The 23,947-nt window shown below is 36.6% G+C and overlaps 1 protein-coding gene across 7 annotated transcripts in view; it reads right to left on the reverse strand.

Annotated features, from left to right (window-relative positions):
* The window catches only part of TIAM1 (TIAM Rac1 associated GEF 1), a 216,056-nt gene that overhangs the window by 157,657 nt on the left and 34,452 nt on the right, over window positions 1–23,947 (reverse strand). For 4 of the 7 annotated variants that reach the window (XM_081953352.1, XM_081953355.1, XM_081953356.1 and 1 more), the window contains exons 2-3: window positions 11,590–11,783; window positions 10,587–10,666 (exon numbers count right to left, since the gene is read on the reverse strand). The gene's annotated coding sequence lies outside the window, so the exon portion shown is untranslated. Of the gene's footprint in view, window positions 1–10,586; window positions 10,736–11,589; window positions 11,784–19,034; window positions 19,115–23,947 lie in introns of all 7 variants that reach the window. The other 3 variants (XM_081953357.1, XM_081953353.1, XM_081953354.1) reach the window with 2 other exon arrangements.

A 23,947-nucleotide genomic window follows, 5' to 3' on the forward strand; every position in this document is an offset into this window, starting at 1 on the left:
TTCTCATATTTCACTGAGCAGCAGATCCTTCAACCTGAGGAATGATTGAATCCCACAAATTCACCTGTTTTTTTTTAAACTACAGTTGGCAGAAATACGAAGATTATTGCAAATTTTGCATTTTATATTTTTTATTTGATAAATTACTACTAAAATACTGATAAGCAAGGCAGAGTTCAGCTAATTTTTCTAAGAAAAACATGATAAATGCACTTTCGTTCCCCTTCTTCATTTTTTTCTGCTTTTGAAAAATTACTTTTAGCAACAATCACTTTTGTAATATCAATTCTTGCTTTTTCTCTTCATATTCTTATCCTAATTTTCTCCATATAGTTTTACTCCTTTTCTTATTAAAATAAAGTACTTTTAATTTATATTATTGAAAAAGATATCACCTTCCTCATAACTAAAATACTCATCAATTATTTATCTGGAAGAAAACTGTATCTCCATAAAATGCCCTGTCCCAGAGGGAATCCTTTCTTCTGACAATGGCATAATACCAACAAAAAGAGTTTATTAAAATTATTAAAGAGCATGTTAAAGTTACGAATGGATGCATTCCCTTCCCTCAATTTCTCTTGCCTCTCAGTAAATGTTAGCAGGCAGTGAAAGAATAATGTTTTCTATCTTCCATGCTTGATACATCCATAAGTCTTCATATAGTAAATTTCATTTTTTTTTTACTATATTCATTAAAAATACATTCATATCTTTAAACTATACAGATTGTTATTACAGCATGCTGAGAAACTTATGGCTATCAAATCAAAGCACAGCAATAACAGGACAAAATCATATATATGTCCCATCATCCATTTTACACTTCTATTTTATAACAGGAACAATAATCTTTTGTTGAGCTAAAATTATTAGAACCATATTTAATATTAATTCCTTAGCCATTGATTTCTTAATATGGTACAATAATTTATGCCAGATATTTTTTTGCAAATATCTAATATTCACCATAGTAATACATTAGTTTATAAAAATACTGTAGATTTCGAATCTAGTGCATATAACAATTTGGGAGCCTTAGATGCTGTTAAGGGCCAAATTTGAGCTAAAATTTTGCTAAGGGCTAAAAATTTTATACTTTTAGGCAAACCCCATTCTTCTTTTAATTATTCAAATAGTTTAAAACTTTGGAGGATAATAAGCTGATCTAAAGTCATAATATTCCTAATTACCCCGACTAATCGGTGATTTATCTTTCTTTGGTCCAAAATGTATGTTTGACAAGGGAACAAAATTATACTCCTGCCCAACACCTTCAAAATACCACCAATAGCAGAGAGCATTTAAAGCTCAGGGTCCTTGCTGCTCTTTGAGTTTGATTTTCTTGCAGGTTATAAATGCTAGCACTGATTATGTTACCTGGTCAGGTATTGAAGAGAATAACTGCAAGAAAATAACCAAGCTCAAAGAACAGCAAGGACTCCACCTTCAACATATACCTTGTGGCTTTAATGGAAAAAATATAATGGAGCTAAAAATAATCATTAAATTTCTCCATAAATTCAAGGGAACAGAAGATGGGATTATGCTCCTCTAAAGTATCATAAGCATTTAAAGTCCTAGAATGTCTTTATTAATGCTGACATTTTCTTTGCACTTGCTGCAATCAACAGATGAGCCAAATGGCAGCAAGAGACATTGGGGAGAAACACTGATCTCAGCAAGAATGGAGTCATTTAGTGATGCTATACTTAAAGGTATTGTCACTCTTTTCTTGGCAAACATTAGAACTGGAAGGAGGCTCATGCATACATCCCAGGATGCAAATCTTTTGATAAGCAGATTTACTGTAAATAATAAAACTGACAGGAGAAAAATTTAGTGGCTGCTATATAACAAATGCAAGATCTATTTATACTACAACCCAGGGATGGGTTGCTGCCAGCGTTTACTGTTGGTTCGCGTTGCCCGCACTTTATAAAATGACTAAAAAACATGCAGTGGCATGGGCAACCAGGAAACCGGTTCGGGGGTGCGGCTAGCCTGCCATCCCTACCGGTTCAGCGACCCCTTGCTTTTTGGCGAAGGTTGTAGAGAATGTGGTGGCACAGCAGTTTCCACGACACCTTGAGGAATCCGAATATCTAGACCCACGCCAGTCCGGCTTCCGGCCCGGACACAGCACGGAGACGGCCTTGGTCGCGTTGGTCGATGATCTCTGGAGGGCCAGAGATAGGGGCTGTTCCTCTATCCTGGTCCTATTAGATCTCTCGGCGGCTTTTGATACCATCGACCATGGTATCCTATTGCGCCGGCTGGGGGGGATGGGAGTTGGAGGCACCGTTTTGCGGTGGTTCGGCTCCTACCTCTCTGACCGGACGCAATGTGTGTTGGCAGGGGGGCAGAGGTCGACCCTGAGGTCACTCACTTGTGGGGTGCCTCAGGGGTCGGTCCTTTCGCCCCTTCTGTTCAATGCATATGTGAAGCCGCTGGGGGAGATCATCCGTGGTTTTGGGGTGGAGTATCATCTGTACGCTGATGATACGCAGCTGTACATTTCCACCCCAGACCACCCCAACGAGGCTGTCGAGGTGATGACCCGGTGTTTGGAAGCCGTCGGGGTCTGGATGGGGGACAACAGACTCAAGCTCAACCCCTCCAAGACTGAGTGGCTGTGGCTACCGGCACCCCGGTTCAGTCAGTTGATTCCATCACTGACCATAGGGGGCGAGCAATTGCCCCCTGTGGAACGGGCGCGCAATTTGGGCGTCCTCCTAGATGCCCGGCTGTCAATGGATGACCATGTGGCAGCCGTGGCAAGGGGGGCGTTCCACCAGGTTCGCCTGGTGCGCCAATTGCGCCCCCTACTGGACCGGGATGCCCTACGCACGGTCACTCATGCACTGGTGACGTCTCGGCTGGACTACTGCAATGCCCTCTACATGGGGCTTCCCTTGGGACGCGCTCGAAGACTGCAGCTAGTCCAGAATGCAGCCGCGCGGGCTATTATGGGGAGTACTAGGTACCCACGTAACACCGCTCCTGCGCGAGCTGCACTGGCTGCCTGTGGTCTTTCGGGTGCGTTTCAAGGTGTTAATTACTATCTTTAAAGCGCTCCATGGCTCAGGACCTAGGTACTTGCGGGATCGCATCCCACCACACACTTCCCTGCGACCGATTCGCTCTCACAGGGAAGGACTCCTCTGGGTGCCGTCCACTAAGCAATGCCAACGGGCGGCGCCTAGGAGTAGAGCCTTCTCTGTGATGGGCCCAACCCTCTGGAATGACCTCCCCCCCCCCCCGATATCAGAACCACCACCGACTTCCGCTCCTTTCGACAAAAACTGAAGACTCACCTGTTCCGTTTAGCCGGCCTGGCCCATTTATAGTTTTATTCTACCTCCTGGCAGATATTTTAATTGGGTATTTTTAGGGTATTTAAATATTGCTTTTAACTACTTTACTTCAAATATGTACAGTTTCTTATTGCCTCCTCTTTGTGTTTGTATCTTCTATTTATTGATGTGTTTTTATTTGACTGTACACCGCCCCGAGTCCCTTTGGGGAGAGGGGGCGGTATAAAAATCTAAATAAAAGTAAAGTAAGTAAAGTAAGACCCCGTCCCAATTTGCACTACAGGATGGCCAAAACCGGTACAAACCAGTAGCAACCCATCTCTGGTGTAACCAAGATGCAAATTCTAACAACTTTTCCTCCTGCTATCAAGTTTCCTTTTTGGAGTAGGAGAGCAATTTCCACCTGTCCTTCCTTATGATAATTAACTAGTTGGGTTTCAAGCTGTTAACTTCTGATCTTGCAGGAAATAGTAGTTCTTGGGGTATGTAAATATGTTGAGTTACATTTATAAAAAGAGACTTGGGATTTTGTGATGAAAAGTCTTTCAAAATTCTGGACCATAATGTCATTCAAAAAGACATGTGTTATATTAATAAAAGCATATGTTTTTAAAATGCATGTTAAAAGCTCTCTCTAGAGATCCTTGAGCTCCATCCTTCTATGAAAACTGATCCTTAAAAATATCATCTGGCATCCAGAGGGAAGGTTTGGTGGAACAAGGAGGGTTGGACTGCTATTAGCAGCATTGTAATGCAAGCCCTGCTCCTTTTCTACATGCATGCAAATGCCACACACATGGTCAAAAGTGGCAACACATGTGGCGTTAATACCATTCCTGGTCTTCTGATGAAATTGGCAAGCACCTATGGAGACCACTGTGACTTCCTGCTTGCAGCATGTCCATTCTTCTACCCATGCTGCAAAATTCTACAGTCTGATTTTGACTTTCAGATACTCCTTTTTAATTCAAACTATGTTTCCTCTTTGCACTGTGATTTATTTTGCTCTCTAAATAATGATTCCTGTACAGAAAGCTTTTATTTGGCAACCAATTGTGAGTATATCCTTCTTAGTTATTAAATGTACATACTGATGCATTTTTATAAAGTAGTTTATTTAGACAGGGAGAGATCTACTAAGGTAGGTGATTCTATGCTGACAAAGATAACATTCACATATAAAATAGGGTAAGGTCTCACTAAAGATCTTACAGAAAAGAAACCAATTTGCACTTGAAAATGAATTAAAATAACATTTAATGATTTAATTTTTTATTTGTTAAATATAATTATATCAATTATCACTGGAATAGTAGATAAGCAGTGGCTATTAATTATGAAGGCTTTGTATTAGCCATGGACAAATTCTTCACAAAAAGTGTAGAAACTGTCAAAAACAGTTTTTGAAGCAGCCAAGAAGGGCTGCAAATGGATGTGACTATTTAAATAATTTGAAAAAAGAGGTCATACATTGGCCCATATATTATAAAGCACCTTTTACAAAGAAACCAGCTTTACTGTGAATTACATCCAATATCATTGGCTGAGGGATATTGTTTTCCCCAATGATGTGATTGTGCATTGTCAAAACAGAACAATGAATTTTGACCAGATAGGAGTCTGATCAAAAATAATTAGTCCTGTTTATGTTCTCAATTTATACCCTATAGATGTTACAGCTTTGGCTGTTCTATGGCAACGATTACCTAAACTAATAATAATATCCCCTGATTGGCAATATCTTCCAAATTATGATCTAGTTGTAGATAAATACAGTAGATAGGACTTTTATTTATTTTCTGAGCAAAGACAACTCAAGTCAGAAATCAAGGTTTTTATCTCCTCCCTATGCCATTAGGACTGCTAACTGGAGAGAAGAAGATGCAGGCCTTTAGAGAAGCAGGGAGCAAGTCTCCTGCAAGAATTTTCTGGCTAGAAGAACAAGGGAAAAATATCTTCCATCCTGTGATATAAATTCCAATATCTCCTCTACTCTTCAAGCCGAGGTCTAGATTTATAGGAATCTACTCACCTGTCCTTTAGGGCCAAAAGATTCCTTCACCATCAGATTTGCATTTGCTCAAACTGACATTCTTTCTTATTCTGCTCACTCTTCTTTGGCTAAGATTACAAAACTGCAAGCCCATCTTTCCCAGAAACATTATCCAGAGATTCTTTCACGGTAGGGCATTATTAAAAAGCTTTTTTTTTAAAAAAAAAGTCGGACTTAAATTCCTTCAGATATCTAACATCTGCCTGTTAAAAGTTGATGTCATTTTGAATTTATTTATGAAGGCATTACAGAAGATAAAACGTGAAGCAAAAACCGACAGAATTATCTTCAGCAAGACTGACCTATAGGATTTTGTTCACAGAGTGGTATTTTACCCGCAACAACCTGCAGACTGAGTCCCTGAGGTATCTATCACTAGTATCCTCACAGAAGGAATTTTATCCAAAGAAAGATGGTGTAGGAAGAATATGAGGAGCGTAGGAGTTAGAGAACAATGTTTTAGCTGGATACTACAGCTGCCAGATAGAATTCAGAGATGCACTCCTACACAAAGCAGATGCAGTGTATTCACTCCTCATTTTAGAAAGTGCTCAAATATTCTCCACCTCCTCAATTATGGCAAGTGCTCCAAAAGCTTTTCCTTTGCCTACAGAAACCATGTTTTTCATTTCTAACTTATGAAAATGAAAGAAAATCAGGATTACGCTTATGGCTCAAAAAGTGATGTTTGCACTGACGTTGCATTTTTTTAAAAAAGGTCTTGCCTTAAAAAAAATCTAACTTTACAATCTTGTTATCTCTAAGAAATGAGGAATAAATTCTTGTTACAAGAAATGCCAGTTCTAGAGGTCCCGTCTCTCAAGTATTACTGCCAAAATTCTCACAGACTGGAAAGTCATTCAAGGCAGCATGCAAAAGAACTACTACAATTACAGGTAGTCCTTGACTTACAACCATTCATTTAGTGACTGTTACAACAGCACTGAAAAAAGTGACATGACTATTTTTTACACTTACGACTGTTACAGCATTCCCATGGTCACATGATCAAAATTCAGACACTTGGCAACTGACTCATATTTATGACCGTTTTTGTGTCCCAAGGTGATGGGATTACCTTTTGTGACCTTCCAACAAGCAAAGTCAATGAGGAAGCCAGATTCACTTAACAACCATGTTACTCACTTAACAACTGCAGGGATTGACTTAACAGCTGTGGCAAGCAAAGTCATAAAGTGGGGCAAAATTCACTTAACAAATGTTTCACTTAGCAACATGAATTTTGGGATCAATTGCAGTCGTAAGTTGAGGAATATCTGTATCTTGTATTACAGCTGCTTTTCTTTTCTCATGAGAGCCAGTTTGGTGTGATTAAAGCATCAGAATAGAAACCGGGAGACTATGAGTTCTAGTCCAGCCTTTAGCACAAAGCCAGATGGATTGATTTTAGGCCAGCCACTTTCTCTCAGCTCTAGGAAGGAGTCAATGGCAAACCACTTCTGAAAAACCTTGCCAAGAAACGGAAGGGATTTGTCCCAGCAGGCTCTGAGAGGCAGACATAATGGAAGCAGGGGTGGGGGGTGTATTATATCTTTAAAACAAACAAGTAAAAGAAACTAGGGAAAGGCACAGAATTATTAACTATTGTATTACTACTTCTCAGTATTTATGTCAGCATTTGTTTTTTAATTATCCTGTGTTTCCAATAAATTGTCAGACTTTCAACTTGTACCAGATGGTAAACTCAAATAGATGTAAATTCTATGCAGCCAAACTTGCTTTTAAGACAATGTCAAAAGCACAGGATTAAAAAAAAACATGAGTATATATAAAAAATGAATACACACACACACACACACACACACACACACACTTTTTTAAAGGACAGGGAAAAAAGGACTTTTTTTAAAAGGAAAAAAAATGTTCTACACAAATAATCTTTCACATCAGCTTTCTATAATCTGATACCGTCCAGCTGAACTAGACTTCAGCTGTTATTATTAAAGGAGCTGAAGTGCATCCAATCTGAAAGAACAAAGTAAGGAAGACAAGACAATAGAGAGCCATCAAACATCTGACAAAATAAGATCCTCTACTAACTCTGGAACTACAACTATTAAGTGAGCTCCAGTCTAGGAAAGTTCCATTCTGAAGCTGCAACAAGATTAATTTATTTAGATTGCAGATGAGCAACAGAAGACTTTGTTTCTGATGGCTTTCTCCAATACTTGCCTTCATTTTTCTGAGGAACTTAATAAATCAAGTCTCTCGTCAACATCCAAGTTTGCGCATAAAGCAAAGAGGTTTTTATTTTGTCAGTCTTTTGAAGATGATATATTGTTTTTAGTTTAATGGACTGCTCACATAATGGCTTCTTCCTGAATTGCTGCCAATCGTTTTATTCCATTTACTTTATTGTCCCTGATTTAGATTCTTCTTTTTGTGTTTTATGTTTGTTTTATGTTTCTGTGCTTGTAAATAAAAAAAACAATGATCTAAAAATAATACATAAAGTAGATTCTTAAATCAAGAATGATTGAAATTTACAATAAATTATAATTATACAATGATAATATGTACAACTGCTTCTGAAAATGCATAAAATAAAAATCATTTTTCCATGCTAGGAACAAATTGCAGAAGAACTTAAATGTGTTAATGTTAGACTCCAAACACGTACTACTTATCTGGGATTAAATACAGTTGAACCTCTGCCAAGCAACACTCAAAATTATATTGTTAGGGTCTCTATTGAAGATATCTTCATATGTCGCCAATTTGGGTTTACTAGCTGCTCTCTGAGCACATAGATAGGCATTTTCACCTATTTCTAACAAAAGACAGTATGACATTATCCTTTACAAACTTTATGTTGCAAAAACAATTTGTCAATAATATTGGCTGCTGTGATTGCATCATTGAAAGGCAGGATAGAAAGTACATTGCTGTTACTAGCAGCCAGTTAAAATAATAAGGCAACCCCCCCCCCCATGTTCATTTCTCTCAATAACCTTTTGCAAATACCTTTAGGTGACCCCTAGGCATTCCTAAACTGAAGACAGCAAACTCTAAAACATTGTTGTACAGTATTCCAGGTTCCTTTTCTCTTCAAAAAAGAATGTTTTTTTTAAATGTAAAAGAAAATAGGGGGGAGCAGGGAGCTGGCAAGCACACTAAGAGAGGTATGATACCTAAAACTGGAACAAGCTTTAAATAAATGGGGCTCCATCTCCTCTAATTTAACTTAGGAAAACAAAACAATTGTATCTTTCGCCAGTACAATTAATATGCCAACTTTCATAAAAAATAGATGCAGTGATTTTCTAATATGCCCTTTGAATGTAAACACTTCAAACAGCATGAAAAATTTAAGACTCACTGATTTGTACAGTAACGTGCATTGAGATTAATTGCACATCTAACTCTTAAAATCACTTCCCCCACTGGTCACTAGAAGTCAAAAACAATAATAAATCATAGATTAAAAGCCAGACAAAGCAGAAATATTTGCAGCACTTCTAGCAGAGCACAGAATAATAGGAAGCCACTCCAGAGAATTTATTCTTGTTAAGAATTTAATCTGAGACAGGAAATCCCATCTTTCAGAATGCAGCCTTAGCATTACTTCTTGATCTGTGCAAACATAGCCACATAAAACATTGGCAGTCTTTCCTTCCTTCATCTTTAGCCATAAAAGTAATTCTAGAAGGAAATGTTCTCATCAATAATTAGGCAAATGTATAATACTTAAAATTTATTACTGGGAATTAACTTTACCTTTTATTCTATCGGCTTCAACTATTTTAAAAAAGAATTTGCATCCTTGGCTAGAAAAACAGCAACCTGTCAATTCTTCTGCTTCAGAAACATCTCAAGTATGGTTTCCAACAGAAAAAGAAGAAAGAAAGAGAGAGAGGGAGGGAGGGAGGGAGGGAGGGAGGAGGGAAAGATGCTTCAACTCTAATAGCTCATTTTGAGGCTATAGTAGTCAATATGAATTTGTATCCAGTACAAATGCCTGCTCTACAATACATCTAATTTAGCTTTTGGGGACTACAGCATAGTTTCTCTGCAGGTTTAGGTGCATGAATTTTTATTTGTATCTAAGCGGGGTGGGATGTTAAATTTACATACACAGAAATTCAATCAGAAAAAGAAAATATATAACATATTATTTGAATCTCTTCTGGTTTAAAAATTCTTCAAAATAACTTGCACATTGAGAATGTAGGGGGACCGCTTGTTGGATCAGAGCAGAGTCACCTTGTCCAGCATAATGTATCACTTCTTGGTCAGCCAGATGCATTTGAGAAGCTCATAAATATGGATGGAAGAGCAACAGATCTCTTTCATTATTGCTCCCCGCAGCAGTCACTTAACATGCACTGTTTCCAGAGGTAGTCCATACCTATCAAGCTAGTAACCATTGATAGCTTGGTCTTTTATAAATTCAACTAGTCTTTTAAAAAATTTTTTGACAAAGCACAAAATTTGTTGTGTCATCGCCATGTAAATACAGTAAATTAAATAGTTTAAGTATGCATTCTTTAAAGAAATACTTGCTTTATTAGCTTGAAACTATCTGCATTTAATGTCAATAAATGATTGTGTGCTCTAACATTCTGGAAAAAAATATTCTCCCTAGCTGTATTTTTCTTACCATGCATGACTTTATATGTATTTATCATACCTTCCTTTAATTACTCTTATTCCAAGTATAAAAGCCCCAATTCCTATATTTCCTTGTAGGGGAATTAGTCTAGTTCCTCAGTCATCTGATTCATTCTGTTCTGCATTTTTTCAGCTCTATATCTTTTTAAAGGTAGATTGCCAAAAAATACACTTAATATTTCAAATGCAATCATAATATAGATTTATATCAGGGGCTATACAGGCTAGCAATTTTATTTTCATTTCTTTTACTAATTATTTGTTGTATAGCATTTGCCTCTTTTTTCTTTTTTACACGTTACATTTTCACTATCCACAATTAATTATTGTAATGTATTATATATGTAGAGGGGTTTTGTTTTATTTTGCAAGAATTATGCGCCATTGTGCCGTATCTTCATATGCCATCTTTCTTTTAAGAGAAAATGCAGAATTCTAGCTCAAGCATAATTAGAAGTTAGAAGCATGAAGGTTTCTTAGTGATATGAGCAAAAAACATTATGATATAACACTCATAAGTTATCATGATAACAATCATGGTAACAGTGATAAGAAATGATACTATACTTAGAATGTTGACTTACCAATTGCAGTTTTTCCATTAGAAGCAACGGAATCTGATGAGTTCACTTGACATCATGGCTCCATAATTTCAGAGTGATGGCTGTGTAGAAATAAAGCCATTTTTTATTTGCACAGGTTTGCAGCATGGGATGTGTGTCATCCTTGGGGACTGTTAGATAAGAACGTTGGAAAACTGAAAAGAATTGTCTACAGCTCAGATTGTTTAGCAACATAACGAAAGACATTGGGGGATTGTTCCATATCAAATTAACCATGACTTTATTCATTTTTGCAAGGAACCTTGAGAAGATTTTCGTATAATCTTCTGAAGATTAAAGCCATTCTAGCACAAGAAACTTGGATATATAATTTTTTTTGTCAAATGTCATCGTGATTCATAAATTGTGCACTCTGAAATATAGGATATGTAGCAAGTCATAAAATATATATTTTACGACTTGGTACACATATATAGATAATACAAGAATGTAATAAGAATATATTAAGGCATTTTAGATCAATTTGTTATAGAGACTGGTACAATATTACCTTCTTAACCTTGCACCTTTTTTTACTATATTGGCACTTCCCTAGCCAATCAGTTGAAAGAAACCCTTCTACATTGACAGGCAGATTTTCCCAAGGTCTCAGGTTTTTCCCTATTCTACTTAGAGATGCTAGAGGCAGAATCTGGAATTTCTGGATGTACAGGATATGCTCTGACACTAAAGTACTGTCCATCCTCAAAATAGGTATATGGTAAGGTAGCAAGAATGTGCTTAGTTTTGCATCCGCAAATTTGCTTTTATGTTTGCATCACTTATTGAATATTTTAGAATCCTGAAATGAACATGCAAATTGTTCATCATTGAATGGGTTGAATGCATATTTAACCAAAATAAACCCAAGGTAATTGCTGGGAAAAAGCTAGTTGAACCAAACCAATGGGACTATTCAAATTTGGATCTGATGCATCAAGTTTAAAACAAAGTATTTACAATGCTACATAATAGGAGAAAATACCTTTGCTCCATGAGAAAAGCAGTTCAATGACCTTGATGCTTTGCAGTCTTGAAGTTCAGCATTCCAAGTCACACACTGAAGAGGGCCCAGCAGCAACAATTTAGCACATCATATTTTTAAAAGCCAGCACATCTTTAGGGCAATACATATCTCGTGAGGGAAGCTGCTCCCAAAGATGATGTCCAAATTGAAAGCTGTAAATTAAATGACACGCATAGACACACATCAGGGGAGGAGATCAGCTTCAGCTTCTTCTAATATGAAAACATTTCTTTTTCCCCTTTATGACACGGGTAGTATCTTTATAAAGGCAGTACAGTTGCAATACAATAATATTCATTTGTTTATATTACTCACAGAGAGATCATAGTTTAATGGCTTTATATCTGCAGATACTCTTCACATTTCAATATTTTTGGCCCTGACTTGGGCAGTTCATAGTAAAGTATAGGATAATTCTGTGAAATAGTCCCCCAAAATATATTATTTTTCTACAGTACATTATTTTATCCATAAAACTGTGGTTATTAATCTACATCAATTGAACTATGGAAACTAATTGTTTCATAATCTAATAAACCTACTTTTCAGTTTCTCACCAGTTTACAAATTACTGTCTTTCATCAGTTTTTAAATCATTATGTACACAATTTTCTATTTGTCACATATTCAAGGTAGCAAGAACTTTTTCCATTTTGAGTAAAATATGTGGTCGTTTCTTCACTATAAATATATCCAAAATAAACTCAATTACTTCACATTTTGTTCCCTGTGCAGCCTACTGAGGTTATTAATACCATTGTTACAAAAGTCACAGCCATCTGCCCAACTGAGAGAATAATGTTCCATTTGCCCCTGTGAATCTTTACCATTTTAGCAGCCCTGACTCTAAGCAGAATTGTAAGAAAATATACATAAACTGTTCTTCCTGGATGAATGCTTTTAAAAGAATAGCCCCTTAATGGTCAATCATTGTACAGATTTAATTATTGATTAAGCAACTGAAGATCACAGAATCAGATAACGTTTTGTGATTCTTCTTACCTACATTTTATTTTTACTAGATGCTAGGTGAGAGAAGGGGGGGAGGGATACATAAGTGGGTTCCAGAATTTTACTTTATATCTATCTATCTATCTATCTATCTATCTATCTATCTATCTATCATCTATCTATCATCTATCTATCTATCTATCTATCTATCTATCTACGCTGCATTTTCATACCTCAGTATAGCAATCATACTATTGTTCAATTTTTTATATATAGAAAAGATCACTGTAAAGTTTGAAATATCAGTATATTGGGGGGGAAATGCAATCACATATCTACAATTAACAATACTTTATCCCAAGGGAGGCACAATATCACTTTAATAGTTGCAAATAGATCTAAAAGGTTCTGCCCAACAAATATGGGTTCCTGCTAAAATTATGAGGGGGATCTACTGATCTACAATGGATTTGCATGGTAGACTAAGGTCCATAATCTTCAATTAAGAGGCATTCAACTCTTGTGAGAGAAAAGTCATGGAAGAAATGTATCTACAATTGGAAACCTTTTGTGCAATTTTTGCAGGAAATAAAAAAAAATTATGACATGGATTTGATCGTTGCTAAAATTTAAATTTTTCCTTTTTGAGGGGAAAATGGACATCATATTATAGTATTAAACTAAGTGTTTAATGTGTTTCTTATAACCTTGGAAGAAGTTGAAAGTTATTCTTTATACATATGTTTCTTTTCTTTTCTTTCTCTTTATATCATTCTGCATCTCTATTTCTATCTACCTTTTTCCTCTTCATCTTTCTTCCTGGTAGTTAGTTCATGTTAGCTGTTATTTGTTTTGTAAAAAAATAAAATTATTATGAAACCAGAGGCATTCATTCTGCTATAGACTGATTTGGGCTTATTTTCACTTATCATGAAGATACTAGACACAGCATAAATTTAAATTTAACCCTATAATATTCAAATACCATTATCAAAAGCAGACAAATCAGTATTTGGGTACAAGCCTCATTCACAAAAGAGCTTAAAGTATATGAACTGAACCCCTAACAAAGAGTTAAATTATCTAATGTCCTCCAGATTTGGATTATAACTCTCATTAACTGTAGCATAGTCGGGAATTATGAAAGTTGTAGCCAAAACATCTGGAGGGCAGCTTGTTATCTATTACAGTCCAAATCATATGAAAACACTGGTTTCTAATGCAACATATAAATTCCTCACTGCTTTAAATCTAGGTCTACATCTACCTAAGAGAGAAAGAATGTTTTAAATTACAAGAGGAATGTGGATTATCAGTCAACAAAAAGTCAAAACACATTCTGTTTTGCCTGAAAAGGAAGGAAGAAGCAGTTTTCAAGAACAAATAGAGTAAACTGGTTTATGTGTGTATGTGTTTTTTTAAGTGCCTTCAAATCAATCTTGACTCTGGGAAACTGCCAGAAAAGTCCCTGTAGTTTTCTTGGCAAGATTTTGTAAGTTGTTTGCCATGGCTCTTTTTCTAGGGCTAAGGGAGTGTAACTGGCCCAACGATATCAAGCTGATTTTGTGCCTAAGGCAGGAGTAAACTCAGCTACTTCCAGTTTTTAGCCTGATGCCTTAACCACTATACCAAATTGGCTCTCTCCATCTCCTAAATAGAAAAGTATTATTAAACGAATATGCCTTCGGAAAACAATATAAAGATAACACATTAGGTTAGGTTAGGTTAGGTTAGGTTAGGTTAGGTTAGGTTAAGTTAGGTTAGGTTAGGTTAGGTCAGATCACATTTCCATTATTTGGACTATGTTTTTCCTGTCTTTCAAGTAATCTCGTATATTATAAATCTAAGTGTTCTAAGTGTTAATGAGTTGACTGTACAATCATTTTAATCTCTGAGTTGGAAGCAGCCATTTAGGCCATTCAATGTAACTCCCTGATCAGTAAAAGTTAATAACTGAAATAAGTCAATGTTCACAATTCATTATCAACCAACTTCTCAAAGCTCTTCTAATTTGCATACTCACAAGTTTGCACACTGCTTTAAACTATCTACTGAAGCACAGATTTGTTCAGTAATTAAAACATGAAGAATGGGAGAATTCTGAAGAGCATTGTGTTGAAATGGAAAATCAATATAATTTTGACAACCTTCCAGGCCCCTACATAAAAGCTTGTAATTTCAACCCAGACTGTACACCATTTAAGAACTCCCTGGTAAGGAAGTGTATGTCCTATTAAGAGTTCTTATACGATTTTGGGCACTGAGCTACTAAAACACAAGTACCCTATAATTAGCCTTCATGCACATCAAAATCCTTTCTTGTTCGGGTATGCTTTCCTCTACTATCACTCTCCTCAAATCCTAATTGGGGCACCATTTCTCCCTTTAAATCTTCACTCTTTAGCTGGCTGATCCTTTCCAAAGTTCTCATGACTCATACAATTGTATATTGTATTGGAGGATTCAATTTATCTCTCAACCTATTCTTACCACATACTTCAAAGGAGAAGATCTTCCAATATAATTCATTTGAGAAACCAGACAAAGGCTTTTCCAGTCCTAACAAGTACCTTAATTTTCAAATACCTTTCTTTTAGCCTGGATCTATATAAACAAAGAGCAAAGGAAAGCATTACAGTATGATATATATGAGCCAGGGAAACAGGAAATTCATTGTGTCACATTGCAGCTTTAAATCTGAGAAATAGAATTGCACAAAGCCATCAGTACACAACATGTGCCAACTTGCAGATTTAGTTTTGGTCACCCTGTGTTAATTGAAAAGAGTCTAAAGGACATGAAAATACATATACAATAGGTGAGCTCACCTGCTGAGAATCATTTGAAAAAGAAATACAAAAGTTCTCCAAATATTAAGCTCCACCATTTCCAGCAGTTGTAATCCAACATATTTGGATGTTCAATGAAGACAAATCTTCAACCAGGATTAAAAGTCATACATAGTAGCTTATGCAGCAACTTTAGACAAAGTGTCATTTCTGAACTGTTGTGGAAGCCATATTTATTTGTCTGTTAGCCGTTAAGAGGAACTGAAGAAGTGTTTGCCATAAGATATTTACAAAGGCAGTTACTGAATCCTGCTAAAAAAAACCTGTACCAAACAAAATAAGATGACACGGGGCATTCAACCAATCACTTCAAATCTTGGAGGAGGATATGAGAAGCCACTAGTAGAAAAGGAAAATGGATATCCTTCCCCACTAGTGTAATATATTCTCCTGACAGGGGGGAAATCTTAATAAAACCACTTCTCTCTGGTTTATTTCAGTATTGCATGTGAAGCAATAACTCTTGACTTCTTGTTCTCAAATACCGTATGTCAAGAACTGGAATCAAAGAACAAAGTACTGATGTCAAAATCCAAATTGTTCAGAATGCATGCTAAATGTACACTAAAGACATAGGGACTCAACTTCCTGTTGTTGTTTTTAAGATACTCCTTCTGGGAGGAGTCAAGATGGAATAATCAATTGGCATGCACAAGCATGTAAAGTTTAAAAAAACTAAACTAAAATATGCTTCTTTAACTAAATTAAACATCTTCAACCTAGCTCACTAGGACACCGACACATAGACTCCAATCTTCCTACAGAAGCAAATGGTATTATGCCTTAACTTGTTTTAAATACTAGATTCCACAGGGTTGCAGAGTGGCAGTTCAACAGGTTTATATCTCTGTAATTATTCATGTCATTTGTGACCTAATGAAAACACAGAAATATACACATACACAGGGATACTATGCATGCACTTATACAACCTCAAAATATTTTAGACAGTAGTACTACAAGACAACAGAAGTGATTCACATATTTGGCATGTTTGCTATACTACTTGTTCACATGCAGAACATATTAACCTATATACTCTTATAAAAAAATGAGGGCTAGGTTACTTGTAAAGTATGAAAAAAATGAGCATAAATCTACCTTTTGAGACGAGCAACCTAGCCCTATAGAGATGATCTATTTGAATAGCAATTCTCAGCTTTCCTGATAATTTTATTATGATGGCTCATTGGTTACTCTTTCCTACTAATCTTTACAGCAAAAGATACATTAAGTAAACTCTTTGTTAATATAAATTTTCTAAGTCAATTCAAATTATTTGCTTCCAGGTGAAATTCTCTTGCATACTAGAAAGGAGAAAACAAGAGTTTGCCCATCTGCAGACTGGCTACTGCAGGATAGAAGTGTTGTGATCTTCTTGTATGTAGCTGGAGGATCATAAGAGAAACAGCTCGCTTGAATGACACTAAATATGACCAATCCACATTTTCTTAATTCTTAATCTTTGGGATATAATCAATTTACAATTTAAAAGAGTTCCTTGAGAACAACAGGTCAAAGAAAACGTCTTGGTGAGTTAGCCTTTCTTCTGAGTTATAGAAAGTGAAATAAAGAGGAAAATAACACTTTGAAATATTTCAAAACAGCAAAGAATATAATCAAGATAAAGGGGACAGTATTAAACTTGAAAGAGAAAGATTTTGGCAAGGCAAAAATAATTTTGGCATTATGTGGAATTAATTAAATAAACATACAGATCTTCCAGGGAAAGTTGGTTGAAAAGAAATGTTCGGGTTCACATCCATCCATTCATATATGCATATAGACAGACAGACAAATATATGTAGATACACACACACACACACACACACACACACACACACACACACAAATCAACATTCAACTGAAACCAGAACTTTCTTGGAGGGTTTAATAGACAATTAGAAAAGAGACATAAAAGATTATTTTTGTATATACAATACAATACAATACAATACAATACAATACAATACAATACAATACAATAGTAGAGTTGGAAGGGATCTTGGAGGTCTTCTAGTCCAACCCCCTGCCTAGGTAGGAAACCCTATACCGTTTCAGACAAATAGCTATCCAAAATCTTCTTAAAGACTTCCAGTGTTGGGGCATTCACATCTTCTGGAGGCAAGCTGTTCCACTGATTAATTGTTCTAACTGTCAGGAAATTTCTCCTCAGTTCTAAGTTGCTTCTCTCCTTGATTAGTTTCCACCCATTGCTTCTTGTTCTACTACCCTCAGGTGCCTTGGAGAACAGTTTGACTCCCTCTTCATTGTGGCAACCCCTGAGATATTGGAACAATACTATCATGTCTCCCCTAATCCTTCTTTCTCTTAAGCTAAACATACCCAGATCCTGCAACCGTTCTTCATATGTTTTAGTAATATGATTACAACTATAAGATTATTACATGTACAAAAATGGAAAGACTCTGAAATACACATTGTAGGATTGGTTGGTAAAAATGACTGACCTAGCAGAGAAGACAAAATGAACTTGTTTGATTACAGAAATCAATGGCTACATTTATTGGTGACTGGAAATCTCTTATGGAGTTTTTGCTGAAAGGGGAAAAATAATTTTGGGATTTATATGTTTGGAAATTAGAAAGAAGAAAATGATGATGTAAACTTAGAGAGAGGGTAAAATATAAATGTATCTATAATTTCTGTCAAGAAGATCAGAAGCCATTACATTTTCTTTTCTTTTCCTTTCTTTTTTTCTTTTCTATTTCTATTTTTTTCTATATTTTCACTGTATTACTTTTCTTTTATTATTCTTAAATTTTGTACTGTTTTTAATTCTGTTGAAAAACTTTCCAATAAAAAAAAATTAACAGAAATTCAAATGATAAGTACTGTATATCGTATTAGAATAATTGTGGCTCCTGACAATTTGCTAATTTTGTTCCACAGCTTATTTCCCCTAAAAAAAATTCTGAGGCAAAAAGTGTTACGATTCCAAATATCGAAGATGCAATGAATATAAAATGTCAGTTCAGAATCATCTAAAGATACTAAGATTGCACTTGATAAGCTATATAAATAGATATAACATTCCAAAGGAAAACCAGACATTTCTGGAAACTACTCTTCCTTTGAAGTTATGAATTGTGAAAGATTCTCAGAAAGTTCATTTGGATGTGTTATATAAATTGATCGAATAGCACAGAGATTTTCATGTATGACTTAGATCAGTGTTTCTTGACCTTGGCAACTTTAAGATGTGTGGACTTCGATTCCCAGAATTCCCCAGCCAATTTGGAAGTCCATACGTTGAGAAACACTGACCTAGATGAAGAGAAATATTATTCCAAAAAGGAGCAGACATTTATGGGCCAATTGTAACGTATACTAATGTTTGCAACAAGAAAATAACAACAATTTTAAAGTACAAAATATCAAGGCAAAAGACACACACATGATGGCAAATTGAAAACAGTCTACTAAATAATAATTCCATAGCTGAATAAAGTGTCTTTTTGCACTTTTTGCACTTATGAAGAGAGCTACCAATCTTTACTTTCTAGTATGGGTCACTTATTCAAGTGCAAGTGGAAAATATTAGAGACAGATGATTAATTGCTGCAATATGGCATTCCTTACTGGCAGTTTTTATTAACAACGTCTTGGTCATCCGAGCTTGAAATCCCACTCACTCACTCACCGCAAGTCAGACATTCTCCCTAGAGAGTAAAAAAAACCATATACCATCAATCTCTGAACGTGTGTGTGTGTGTGTGTGTGTGTTGTGTGTAGGTCACGCTCATAACAAAAATAAGATAGCACATATTGCGCTGTCTTGTTCCCTCAGATCTTCTTAACAGCAATTGCTTAACAGTAAATGAACTGGGCTTATTATTTTTATAAGAATATATGTTTTTAGTATTTTTTTTAAAATAGGAATACAGGTAACCCTTGACTTATGACTACAACTGAGAACAGAATCTCCATCACAAAGCAATGCTGTCATTAAATGAATCATGCCCAATTTTATGACTTTTGTCACAGTTGTTAAGCAAATCACCACAACTATTAAGCAAGTCATGCAATGGTTAAGTGAAAGCAGATTGCCCCATTGATTTTGCTTGTTGGGACACCCCCCCCCCCCGGAAAGATTGCAAATGACAGTCGTGTGAACCTGGGGACACTGCAACTGTAGTAAATAAATGCGGTTGCCAAGCATCTATATTTTGATCATGTGACTGCCGGGACACTGCACAGTCATAAATGCAGACAATCACTTGTTTTTAGCACCACTGGAGCTTCAAACTACTGTTAAACAAATTGAGTGCTATTTGTACTGCTAAATTCATGCTGCATTTGTACTTAGTAAGCAAAAATAAATCAAATAAAGTGCCGTATTTTTCGAACTATAAGACGTACCAAGAGTTTGAAGAGGTAATTTTAAAAAAAGGTTTTGCCATCCCCAGCCCCCAGGAGCACTCGGCAGGCCTCCCAAACTCTCTGCATGCCCCGTTTTTTTGTGAAAAGTACTCCAAAGGAGGCCAAAAACGTGACGCGGGGGGGGGGGTTGGGGAGGCGAAAATTGGGCCCATTTTTCATGAAAACAGGGCCATTTTTTGCAAAAACGGGGCATGCAGAGGGCTTAGGAGGCCTGTACAGTCCTCCTGGGGGCTGGGGAGAGCAAAAATGAGCAAAAGACGGGGCCATATTTTGCAAAAAAAAAAAAAAGTGTGTGTAGAGAGAGTTTGGAAGGCCTGCAGAGTGCTCCCGAGGGCTTGGGAGGACAAAAACACCCCCATCTTGTGAAAAACAGGCCTGTTTTCACTCATTTTTGCCCTCCCCAGCCCCCAGGATCACTCTACAGGCCTCCCAAATCCTCTGCATGCCTCGTTTTTTGTGAAAAACGGGATGTGCCGAGCGGGGTTTGGGGAGGCCAAAAATGTTGTATTCAGTGTATAAGACACACCCAGATTTTCACCCTCTCTTGGGGGGAAAAAAGGTGTGTCTTATAGTCCAAAAAATACGGTATTTATTACAGTCAAAGACCAATACAATTGAAAATATTCAAAAATCTAGTTAAAATTTCAGAGTAAAATAATGACTAATAAAAACAATGTTGAAATCCTAATTTGACAACTTATCTATCACAGAAACAAGAGCACAGCCTATAATATAATAGCAATAGCACCTAGACTTATATGCTACTTCACAGTGGCATATGCTTTACAGTCCTCTTTGTTACACAGTTTACAGAGTCAGCATATTGCCCCCAGCTATCTGGGTCCTCATTTTACCAAACTTGGCAGGATGGAAGACTGAGTGAACTCTGAGTCAGAACTGAACTCCTGGCAGTGAGCAGTAAGTTAGCCTGCAATACTATATTCTAATCATGGCGCCACCACGGCTCTATTAATCCTTACATTGTGAAACCTATAGTTCTTAGGAACTAAAATACAACAGGGTGATATCAAAAGAGTTGGTGCATTAGTTATACAAAATGATTATAGTGGGTTATTCATCAAGTTCCAGCGAATCTTTAGTGCTGTTGCGCAGAATGTGGCTACCTGCACTATGACTACAATCTGTCATCTTTAAGCAACCACTGAAGATAAACAGTGTCAGAATGGCCAGGTTATCTATTAATTCTTGGGAAAATATATTTTGCTTAAATGTCTCTACAAAAAGAGCAGCGAAGAAGGACAGGATCAGAGGTTTCCACTTCTCCAGAATCACAGGGACAGAGTCTTTCAGCCAGTGGTATCCCTTTATATTTTCAGTCGAGGATGGTTAAGCAAGTATAAAAACTTCCATGCCCACCAGTCACGTGAACTGGTTCCCCTCTCCCCGCCTCCCAATCAAACCACTAAGTCACAAAGGTTGGGGACCGCTGCTCTAGATGATGGAGTTCCTGACATATTTAAGAAACTTTTTCTTATCTACAATGAAAGAGTAGGAGACTATAGCTATGGTCCTGAAATATTTCTGAATCACTTTCAATATCACTTTTAATTGTTTTAAATTATTGTAATTTATGTATTTATTGTTCCACCTCCTCCATATTGTATTGTATTGTTGTGACCGCTGCTGTTGTACGTCGCCCCGAGTCCCTTGGGGGAGAGGGGGCGACTAAGAAGTCAAATTAATAAATAAAAATAAAATAGGTCTCATGATCTTTTTTCTTGACTAATAAACTAACTTTCTAGATTGCCAAAATAGACAGGAGTCTTTAAAAGTGCTCATCATAATTGACTGTATTCTACCTTCCTTCAGGCATAATAAAAAGATGGTAATAACCTCTGCTGTTGAAGTACGTTTGATGTATCTCTCTCTTTACAAGCATCTCAAATTCAGCATAATCATAACCTTAGAAAGTAACTTGAAAAACAGTAAAACTCTTGTTGCTTTCTAACTAGGATGCAGAACTCAGAATAACAAGAAAGTACCTCAACCTTCCATCTAGTTTTTTTTTTTTCAATTGTCCCATTTTTTAAAGTTACTGCAATTTTTAATGGCCACCGAAACAAGAAAAATTTCTGAGCATTTCTAAAAGCCATCTTTCTTTTCATTTTTAAAGTATTTCATTTTAAGTTAGTTGTTAATGAGTAAGAAAGGTGGTGATCTGAAATATAATTAACGCACAATACACAGGAAGATCTTCTAATTCTCTCCTGCTAACAAATACACCTAGTGACAAGATAACTAAACTATTTGCTGATCAATAATATCTGATCTTGATAGAGAAATCTTCCCACCCTTCTGTTTCGTAAGTCAATATTGTAGAACTTTTAAGATTTGCTATAACTTGTAACATGTTCTCATACTCTTATGCTATTGCATAAAACTGAAAGTAATACCCATTCCTTCAAGATGCAAACTTGCAAACTCTACATTAATTGAAAAGAGAGGAGGAGGAGTACTAATAAAACCTCATTATCTGAAATGTCTAGGTGGCATTAGACTATGTGGCAATTTTCTCTGTATACAACATTCTAACTGGAATGTAATTCAGTTCAATTGGCTTTAAGTTCTTCTGGGTTAGACTTACCCAATATCTGAACAGCTAAAGGGCGACATATTGGAAAATAGGAAACGGAGGGAAAGGGGAGGACACACCAAATGTTTAGCTTTCTTGGCATCTGAAAGATAAATCACATTAAAAAAAACCTATGAAAAAAGTTCTTAGGCCTACTACATATATCTGAAATTCTTTTTTCAGCATCAGAAAGACTGATTTTTCATTCATAGTATTTTTCCTAACAAATCTTTATTTTCAAGTTAGTGGTAACGCAGAATCCACAATGGTGTGCTTTTCAACATTTGATGAGCAAGGTGATCTACAGACTACAGTGGTAATAGATTTAAAGGGGCTGGACTGAAGCCGATTGCTGGAATCAGGAAATACATTAATTCACATACATCTAGCTGTTGAGTCTATTGGTTGGCAGATGAGAGAAAAGAAACGTACAATTTACAAAAATGCACTAGATGAAAGTTTGAACAACTACTGTAGTGAAAATATATATATTTTAATCAAGACACTCAAAAAGCTGGACAAATTTGATTTTAAGGTCATGCCTACCAGACATATCGCATATCTGGTAACCCCATTCTGGATAGAATTTAATATACAATGGTTCACAAAAAGCTTTAATCTCATTTCTGTATGTTCTACATGGAATTGTAAGAAAAGATAAATGTTTCCACAACAAATCCCATAGAATTTTACTCACTTGGGGGGGGGATCAAAAATGGTACAATTTTTACATTTGTAGGGGAAGAAATTAGAATGATGTTTTCCTCCAGGTATTTGCTCCAGAAAATCTTCAGTAGTCACTCCAATATAAGAAGTGATAAGGCAGTAGTATATGTGTAGACCTTGGGGGGGGGGGGGGTGTACAGAGAAGCACCATGAAGTTGCTGAGGACTCCAAGCCAGGAATATAGAGGCAAGGCACAGCAGAAAGGTCTCTCAAGGGGCGACCTGATGAATGCCCGGCTGGAGAAGAAAAAGGAAAAGCACAGCTGCATCAGTAGAGCTCAGAGGCCCTTCCAGAAGTTCAGGGTGGAGAAGGTGCACAGCTATAGGTGGCCAGTGGAGATGAGGAAGAATTGCCTCCTCCACCTGATCTGCAGATGTGCAGGGCAGAAGGGTGGCAGGCTCAATGGAGATTTGCGAGGCTACTTGTAAGGAAACATCAGTGAGCACCTATTCAGTTGGACAAGTGGAGCAGGAGGTTATTGGAATCAATCACCCATTCCCCTTCTGGGTGCATGTCTTGCCTTTATGATTTTGTTTTCCTGGACTTGGACTGTGCTGCAATTGGATTTCAGACTTGCTCATGGAGTTTGGACTCATACCTTGGACTGCGGATTGGACCTGGATTATGGACTTTGTGGACTCTTGCCTTGCCTTTGCTTTTGAATTGTATCCTTGCCTAAATTGAGCATTCCTGGACTCAACAGTACTTTGCCTTGGGTGCCAGTGGGAAACTGGGAAATTCACATTACGGGCTGGGACTATCAATAAAGCCCTTAAAACTTTTCTGTGTATGG

Source organism: Natrix helvetica, assembly GCF_964273705.1.
Source record: "Natrix helvetica genome assembly, chromosome: 4".
Classification (NCBI taxonomy): Eukaryota; Metazoa; Chordata; class Lepidosauria; order Squamata; family Natricidae; genus Natrix; species Natrix helvetica.